The sequence below is a fragment of the Ruditapes philippinarum genome, unplaced genomic scaffold, assembly GCF_026571515.1.
Source record: "Ruditapes philippinarum isolate M1 unplaced genomic scaffold, ASM2657151v2 ctg10048_1_1_1_1, whole genome shotgun sequence".
In the NCBI taxonomy this organism is placed as follows: Eukaryota; Metazoa; Mollusca; class Bivalvia; order Venerida; family Veneridae; genus Ruditapes; species Ruditapes philippinarum.
The window spans coordinates 1-9077 of record NW_026859217.1 but is presented as its reverse complement, the minus strand read 5'-3'; the positions used below and the strand labels follow the sequence as shown (position 1 = coordinate 9077).

The window sequence follows — 9077 nt, the reverse complement described above, 5'->3', positions numbered from 1 at the left end:
TAATACATCTCTGATAGATTCTTCTTATCTTAGAATGTTTTAAACTACAGTAAACAGAAGTGAAATTTGATGCTAGTTTTACAATTTTGTCCCATATCATTGGCATAGCATTTCAAGTCTATTTATTCAATCTCTAAATAATGTAAACAAAATATTGAACCAAAACCTGTTTATCTAGGAATTACGATATATTTTACGACTCCAGTGTACCTTATGCACACGTATATAAAACATATGTTGTTATTATTTAATAAAAAAAATAACTTGAAATGAAAAGTAGTTTTTTTTTCTTCTGTATATCAAATATGCGAGAACAGCATACGGTATAGAAAAGACTAAAATCATTGAAGGAAGTTGTAAGCTGTAAAGTTTACCTTTCTTTGTTGCTCGAACATAAAAGCTATAAAAGATGAAAGTTGTTTTGTTGTTGGTGTGTTACGTAATTGTTTTAAGTGACGGATTTACGGAATTTTATCAGGACTATGACGATTATGAGGAAGTTGTAAAATTCAATTATAATCAATATTTACAGAAACCACATTCTACGAGAGTGGATTCTAAATCTAAAGTAGAAACGCTTGGAAATATCCTAAAAGGTGAGTTGATTTATTAAAATAATAAATACCATATTTATGTATTGTAAAAATAAATAAATAAAATGAAGTAGTAGTATAGAGAACGCCTTAAATAATGCTCATATAAGTTGGCATGTCATTTGTTTTATTTTAGTAATTAACATGATTCTATTACATAAAGTTCTGCACACACAAAAAATGCAACAAATAAACAACAAAAACAACGACAACACAAAGATGGCCTCTCAACTAAAACACAAATTTAAAAAAGACAGGAAAAAGAAACAAAATGTATTTGTATTTAGGTAGGAGAGAAATGCGCAGTTGTCCAACAAAAATGCTGACAAAAGAATGCTCATTGCTAAGCTCACACAGTTTCATATGCTTTCTCAAAAGAGCACAACTTTTTGCGGGGAAATTCATTAGAGGCAATCTCCATATCAAAAGCACAGGCACGAGTATCGGACGTGGGAAGAAAATATGACAACATTGATACAAAATCTCTGCGTTCATCACAAATGTATCAAAAAAATGCCCCCTTAAAAATATATTATAAGTAAACTTATAGTATATTTTCAAGGGGGCATTATTTTTGTTGGTTTTTTACACATTTAAGATTAACACAGAGGTTTTTTATCAATGTGGTCATATTTTCTTCCCAGGCCCGATACTCGTGCCTTTGATTAAAAGCGCCCAAGCCACATATCTCTGTTACGTACGAGCGTTATCTGCGTCACTTACGAACATGTATCACATACGCACTGCATTTCCTTACCCATATAAACTGGTCAAAGTTTGGGTGTGCAATTATTGTGTACCAAACCACGCCTACTTTTCACATTTTGGTGATCTGTTTAAATGAGAGCCTGATGAGAAAAATGTTCTACGTGGCATAGCATTCTTCGATCTTTGAAAAAGAAGCATATTTTTTAAAATCGGATGATTTTATAAACTGCGTTTACCTTTTTCTGCTTTGTTTTGGTCGATGGCTCTATAACGGAAGTGTCGTTGGCTCTCATTTAAACAGATCACCAAAATAAGAAAGAGCCACTGTTTAGTAGGCATGCGAACGGTCGCTTTTTGTTGAGCATAGCGAAACTCCCATATTCGTACCGAAGCACACGTACACATTACGCGGAACATAACACCATTAAAAATCGAGTGCCGGTAATTGTCCATGAACTCATTCTTGAAACTGTTTGTCATTAAAAAAAAAAACAATAATTTTATGTTTATCTTTCACACAGGCCACATTCAAGAGCTAAAGAAAACAGCGAACAAACAAATTGATCTGGTTTTTCTAGTTGACAGTTCTACAAGTGTCGGGGAGAACAACTTTAGAGAAGAAATCAAATTCGTAAAACAACTTTTGTCAGATTTTACGGTTGATGTTAATCACACACGCGTCTCGGTTATTACGTTTTCCTCACGTGGGCGCGTGATTCGTCACGTGGACTATTTAGCAGACGACCACAAAGACCGGCACAAATGTTCCCTTCTTGAAGAAGATTTGAAGAAAATAACATATTCAGGCGGAGGTACCTATACTCTAGGAGCTCTCTTGGAAGCTAAGGTAAATTTTGTTTGAAATAAATTAAATAATATCAAGAAAGCTTATTTGCACAATTGTACGAGGTTAAATTCTTAATATTGCATTCCTTTAGCTAACGGTATACCGAATTTACCAGACATTTAATGGTCTTAAGTGCACTTAGAGTTTCACTTTTATAAAATTTTGAGAATTCAGACTAGTGTTCCATATAATGCTAACATCAAACTAAGTTATGACCTACTGATTTAAGTAAGGACCTACTGATTAGTGCGTTATGTATATTCCTTAAAATTGTTAAGGTCACAGCATGGTGTGTAAGAATCAAACCCAGGACTTTGTATATTTTGATATAAGGAAGCTATCTAGCTAACTTCAAAAGGTCAGTGGTGCTACAAAATATAAATGACCACTTGCACCTGAAATAATTCTTCGACAATGAAAGATGGAATGTTTCCCAAGGACCTTAGTGTGTGTGTGTAAAAAAAGCAAGAGCAGTTCAAACAAAAAAGTAATTGAACATCAATTGAGTTAACTCTAAGCATTTGTTATAATGTACAATAAATCTAATCAATGATTATTGTTTGCATACTTGTTTTTCATTGCCATTCTAAAATATATATTAATACCTTTTTAATTCTGTTTCATGAGAACGATTCATCTTTAAGCTTTTTTTATATAAAATTGGATGATAATGAAATAAAAATACTTACTGGGTAGATCAATTGACCTTTGAAAATACATGTAATTGATTGAGAAAACATGGCGGTGTTTCTATAGCTGAAAATGAATTATGGTAAAAAGAACAACAAACAAACATAAACAAACAAATAAACAATAAAAAGGAGTGTTCAAGTAATGTTTGTAATAACAATAATGATCGCACAATATGTTTTTTTCTTTACCATACCTGTAAATTTAGCTGCACTCTCGTTAAATGTTACATAGTTTGATACTGCTTAAGTCGGTGCTGGGGGGGGGTCTATTTGTTGTTGTTTTCATTGTTTACGAAACTAAGGATTCCAGAAAATGAAAATGTAAAATGGAATGAAAATTAAAGAAAACTTTATTTTAGTTTATCGTGGAAATAATTTAAAGAATAGTCAGTGTTAACATCTATTGATGACAAGCGAGTAAAATTCATAGTATGTATGACTTAGTAGTATGACTTAGGACATATTCAATTAAATGAAATATACAATCTCTCATTTTGTGTTTCATTATTTTCAAATCCACAATTGCATTGTCCAAGGGTATTCAAATCGCTATCTTGCTATTCTTTATTATTCAGAAAGTCTTGACAAATGCCCGAGAGACATCGAACAAGGCGATATTTTTAGTAACAGATGGCTTCTCTAACGGCGGAAACCCTAGACCGGTTGCCCAAAGTCTTAGGCAACAGGGAATTAAGATATTTACGTTTGGAATACAGAACGGGAATGTAAGAGAACTGTACGACTTTGCTTCTCATCCAAAGAACGAGTCGACCTACATTCTAGACAGTTTTGAGGAATTTGAAGCACTTGCGAAAAGAGCTCTACATGAAGGCACGTTATTATTTTCCGTTTCTGTTATATGATATGAAATCTGTCTATATTTTGCCGATGAATTGCATGATTTGTGATTTTAAAAATGATTTAAAAACAAATTGAATGGTATGGTATATAATTGCAGACACTAACTGATAAGATAATGTAGGAATGAGCTTCAAATGACAATGACCCATGGGTGACATGGCTCACCGAAAATTCATTATTTTAAAAAGATCTTTATTTTCTCGACTTACTAACAAAGGATACATGGACGCTCATAATATTAATATCTCGTTAGAATGAGCCTGGTTGGTTGTTTTATAAAGGCATTTATCCACATTCCTGCATAATAGTAACAATAACAACAACAACAACAACAACACACCACCACCAACAACAACAACAACCAACAACAACAACAAACAAACAACAAAACTATTCCCCTTACCGCACAGCGGTATCAAACAACTTTCTAAGTGTTTTGCAGATTTGACTTCCGGAAGGTATATTGAGCAAGTTCCTTGGAAATGTAACCGTTTGTGTGTAGGCAGGAATTGTTGTGACACGGTCGCCACGTGCAATTGTGGCACACATACTGGCAAATATGAGTGCATGTGTCCCGCTGGATATTTCGGTAACGGTCTGTTCGGAGGATGTCAAGGTAGGTTGTTCCCACAATTATATTTATTCCGTTAAAATTATGATAGTTTTGAACACTTAATTGTTTGCAATCCAATTTAAATATATGTAAATGTAAGCATTCCAATACACGAAAAGAAAGTAATTGGTTATAGTCTTGTTTTCGAGTCCTGAGTAAATTACGCTGAATAAGAAGTGTTTCAGACAATTGAGCCGTGTCATGACAAAACCAACATAATGGGTTTGCGACCAGCATGGATCCAGACCAGCCTGCGCATCCGCGCAGTCTGATCAGGATCCATGCTGTTCGCTATCAGTTTCTGTACTTGTAAAAGGGTTGGTAAGCGAACAGCATGGATCCTGATCAGACTGCGCGGATGCGCAGGCTGGTCTGGATCCATGCTGGTCGCAAACGCACTATGTTGGTTTTGTCGTGACGCGGCTCAATTTAATAACTTCTTACACAATGTTAGTTCATGTCGTCTAATAATAGAGGGGCATTTATGATACAGAGTAAATAGTTATAGACTGTATTATAGATAATAATATAGAATTTAAGAGTAAACTCCGAGTCTATAGAAATATCGAATCCATTTATATTTATGCAACATTGACAGCTGATTTAACGGTATTTATAAGCTACATGGACAGTTTGTTCCAGGGTTAAAAAGCGTTAAACATATAATTTGAAAATCTTACATAGATCGAGTGAGGACATGATCTGAAATTTATTTTGCACACAAGTTATTGACCGATAACAAACCTCAGTTGCTCCCGTTGTAGTTAGAATATTCATGTTAGAATGTATTGTTCATAGAATCATGCTTCACCTTTCCTTGTAGAATGCCCATCAGGAACATATAAGCCCGAAAAAATTCCAGGAGATGTGTTAACGTGTATTAAAATGCCGCGGATTGAAAATCAAATCACAGTTCCCAGGGGGCCACATGGGTTCACCAACGTGCGTGTGTCGGAAAAGGGTTACAGGAACTTTAAAACAAAGGCTGTGCAGGTATATTATATAATTATTTGTCATTGGGCGCCGGTCGTATATATTTGTTCCGTCTTGTACTCCGTATAAGTGCACTGGTACTGTTTTAGTCGTGTTCATATCACAGAAGTGCCCAACCGTACACTATTTTAGTTATGAGTGTGCAAGCGGCACTAGAAGTAGTCAGCGAACTTGATATAACTAAATAGGAACCATGAATGATTTGCGATAGGTGTGTATTAAGGACGTCAATATAATTTTAATATAGATCTACAACATATGTGACTTGTTCCAAAGTACCACTTCTTGAAACCAACACCGTTGTTTATCAAATTGTTTCGTCGACGGAAAAAGTGCATTGCGGACAATGCGTGGACGTGACGTTATATGATTGAACGTGACGTTATACTGGTACCTTACAAAACTACCATAATTATAAACCAGTTTTTATTATTGTACCGGGTACTTTAATGTTTTAAATATGTTAATTTTCAAATCTTTAAACTGACGGCATGCTTGCTCCAGATCTCTGTCACGTGATATATTTTGCTGTTTTACATGTATCTTTATCAACAATGTCGAACGATGTCACTCACAACCTGATGATTTCTTTTACTTACACAGTGTTAAAATGTCCATCACTTGAAGTACCAAAGAACGGCTACTTTGTTAACGACAAGTGCAAACACGTGTTTAATGCGGCCTGTGGTCTGCGGTGCAAGCCTGGATACGAGCTACGTGGAAGCAGTTTGAGAATTTGTAGAGAGGACGGCACGTGGTCCGGCACCGAAACTGAATGTATTAGTAAGTTAATGCAATATACTTAGATTTGTAACATATTTTTCTAGTTTATAATGCTTTCTAGCCGTGATGACTACAGAGGTAATAATCTGAGTTTCTTTTTCTGAAACCAACTTAATGATCAGTATGTTTTTTCTTATATTAACACAGGGCTATATAGCGTGGACTTATCGAAGTAAAGAAGGATATAAGTGTGATTAAATGTATTTGATTAAACTGTATATATTTATTTTGAATAAATTGAAATAAATATTGTTTAAACTAAGAAAGGATACATAATTATGTAGATAAATAAGCTTTTTGACATTGAGGACAGAGGATTTATCTTAGTTTCAAGACATGAATTATAATTCTACTATATTTTTTTTGACTCTCCAAATTTTAGTGAAAACTTGTCCAGCGTTGATGACCCCGAAAAATGGAATCATGATTTGTGATACAGACGACTTCAGTTTCAACACCGTGTGTAGATTTACATGTGACACTGGTTACAAACTGGTTGGTTCCCGAAAACGCACATGCCTCGCCATAGCGTTCTGGACTGGAATAAATACACGGTGCAGAGGTAAGAAATTAGATTGTCTTTCATAAATATCGTTTAAGCATTATCGCCAAATAACTATACTTTTTACATATAATTAAGGGATGGAATATTGTTAGGTGCACTGACTGACCTAGATGATACTCTATTATAATATAGTAATCAACTTATTCCATTTTTTCAGGTGCGTCCGTGGCCGAGTGGTTAACGTCATTGACTTCAAACCACTTGCCCCTCACCGCTGTGGGTTCGAATCCCGACAGGGACTTTTGATTCTTTCATGTGAGGAAGCTATCAAGCTAGCTTACTCAGGTGCCCGTTCGTGCCTGAAATAATGCACGGAAGGGCACCTTAGGTCTTCCTCCACCAGTAAAACTGGAACGTCGCGATATGACCTATACTGTGTCGATGTGACGTTAAACCCAAAAACAATAACAAAAAAAACAACAACAAATATTCAGTTTTCATAGATAATTTTGACAAATTGATCTTGGTAAAAATGTATTTAAAATTAGTGTTTTGAAATGTCATATGGCACCAAATAATAGCAGACTTGCATACACCCTAACCTCAATTCCGAAAATGACACAACACAAAAATAACACGAAACAATTGCTTTTTGTACCATTTGCATTTATCTTCGGGCAATGTTGATAAAAACGATAAAACTATGATTCGTTTTTATTAGAGGTTACATGCAGACCACTTTCGATTGTGCGAGATGGAAGTATCTATCCCCCGGCATGCACTGCAGGTGACGTAGCATTCGGAACCACGTGTTCAGTCACATGTCATCCAGGATATTCACTGATTGGACCACACAGTAAACAGTGTCTTCCAGAAGGGGTTTGGGCACCAGCTTCAGATATTAGTCAATGCGTAGGTAAGACGAAAACCAGAGTATCCATCATCATTTGAAACAAGTGACATTTGTGATATGACGTGTTGATGATATCTTGACTTGAACCGCCCATTCCGAGAAAAATTTATAGATGATAAAATTTGACCAGTAAACAAATTTACTAAGAGTTACCGTCCGTATGACTTGTGTTAATAGAAACGTGGACGATGACCCAAAATTTAACAGAAAAAACAACAACAAAAACAAGAAAAAATAAAACAAATCAAAAGATTAAAAAGAAAGAAAAAAATCAATTGCAAATTTTAATCTTGCATAACATTTCAAAGAAATTTAAGAAAGTATAAAATTTTGTTTGAAACTGTTACCTGGAAAGTTATTGTGTCAATGTGAAAAAAATGAGCCGCGTCACGACAAAACCAACATAATGCGTTTGCGACCAGCATGGATCCAGACCAGCCTGCGCATCCGCGCAGTCTGATCAGGATCCATGCTGTTTGCTATTATTTTCTCTACTTGTAAAAGGGTTGGTAAGCGAACATCATGGATCCTGATCAGACTGCGCGGATGATAATTAAACATTATGGTGATGATTCATACTTGGACAAAACAATAAGTGTGAATAGACCTTCTTATTGAAATTAAAAAAAAACAAACTAATTTCTGTTCTTCAATTAATTTTCTTTTTAAAGATTTGGTTGAACCTTTTATTTGTTTGCATTTAGAAAAAATCAAAAAAATCGAGCGTTACCCCGCCCGGCGATGGCTCTTGTTTATGCACTCTTGTAGAACCTGGTATAATTTTATACTGTTAAAAATGAGAAGGAAAAATCTCCTATGATTCTATATAATGTATAATACATTTCAGGTACCTTTAGCAGTAGATAATTCCGGATACGTTCCAATATTATCTTCCATACCAGCGGTAATGCCACCTGAACGGTTTCCTATTGGCACAACAAAGGTGACGTATATGGCCGAGGACCTAAACAAGAACAAAGCCGATTGCCATTTTTATATTATAGTTAAAGGTATGATATTGTGAAGAGCTACAATGAGTTTAAGTAGACTGCATTGCATAATGTCAGTATCGAAATCTTTTGAACATTGTAGGATAAGATATCCTTTCAAACTTCTTAGTTTTTTTTTTTGGCGTACCGGCCACGATAGTTTCGCAAGCGAGCGGCCATATTGCTTCCTGTGAAAACTGACGTCACAGTCGCTAAAAATAGGGTTTACGATAAGTGGCGTAGCTTCGAGCCTTCTACGACGTTTCACATTTTTACCCGATATTTACCGATTTATTAGGGGCCGTAATCCTTAAGTACCACTGTTAAGTATAATGGTTCATCTGCAGCCATTTTGAATTGCAAAATGCAGTGAAAACAATACATTCATATATTCGTTCTTAGATATTTACATGTATAGTAAAGGTAACAGCGAGTGTTTTCCTTAGAATTGTTCTAACAAACCACCGGCTGCTATGTAATAAACAAGTTGATTTTAGAGGTAGATATTCAGATGTTCAGTTTGATTTCAAGAATTATCATTTTGAAAATTACAGATTGAATGATTTTCGTTTGCTCGTAG

The 9077-nt window shown here is 35.1% G+C and overlaps 1 pseudogene; it reads left to right on the top strand.

Annotated features, from left to right (window-relative positions):
* Positions 1 to 263: 263 nt before the first annotated feature.
* LOC132755643 (sushi, von Willebrand factor type A, EGF and pentraxin domain-containing protein 1-like) lies at positions 264 to 8518 on the top strand (annotated as a pseudogene).
* Positions 8519 to 9077: the final 559 nt, after the last annotated feature.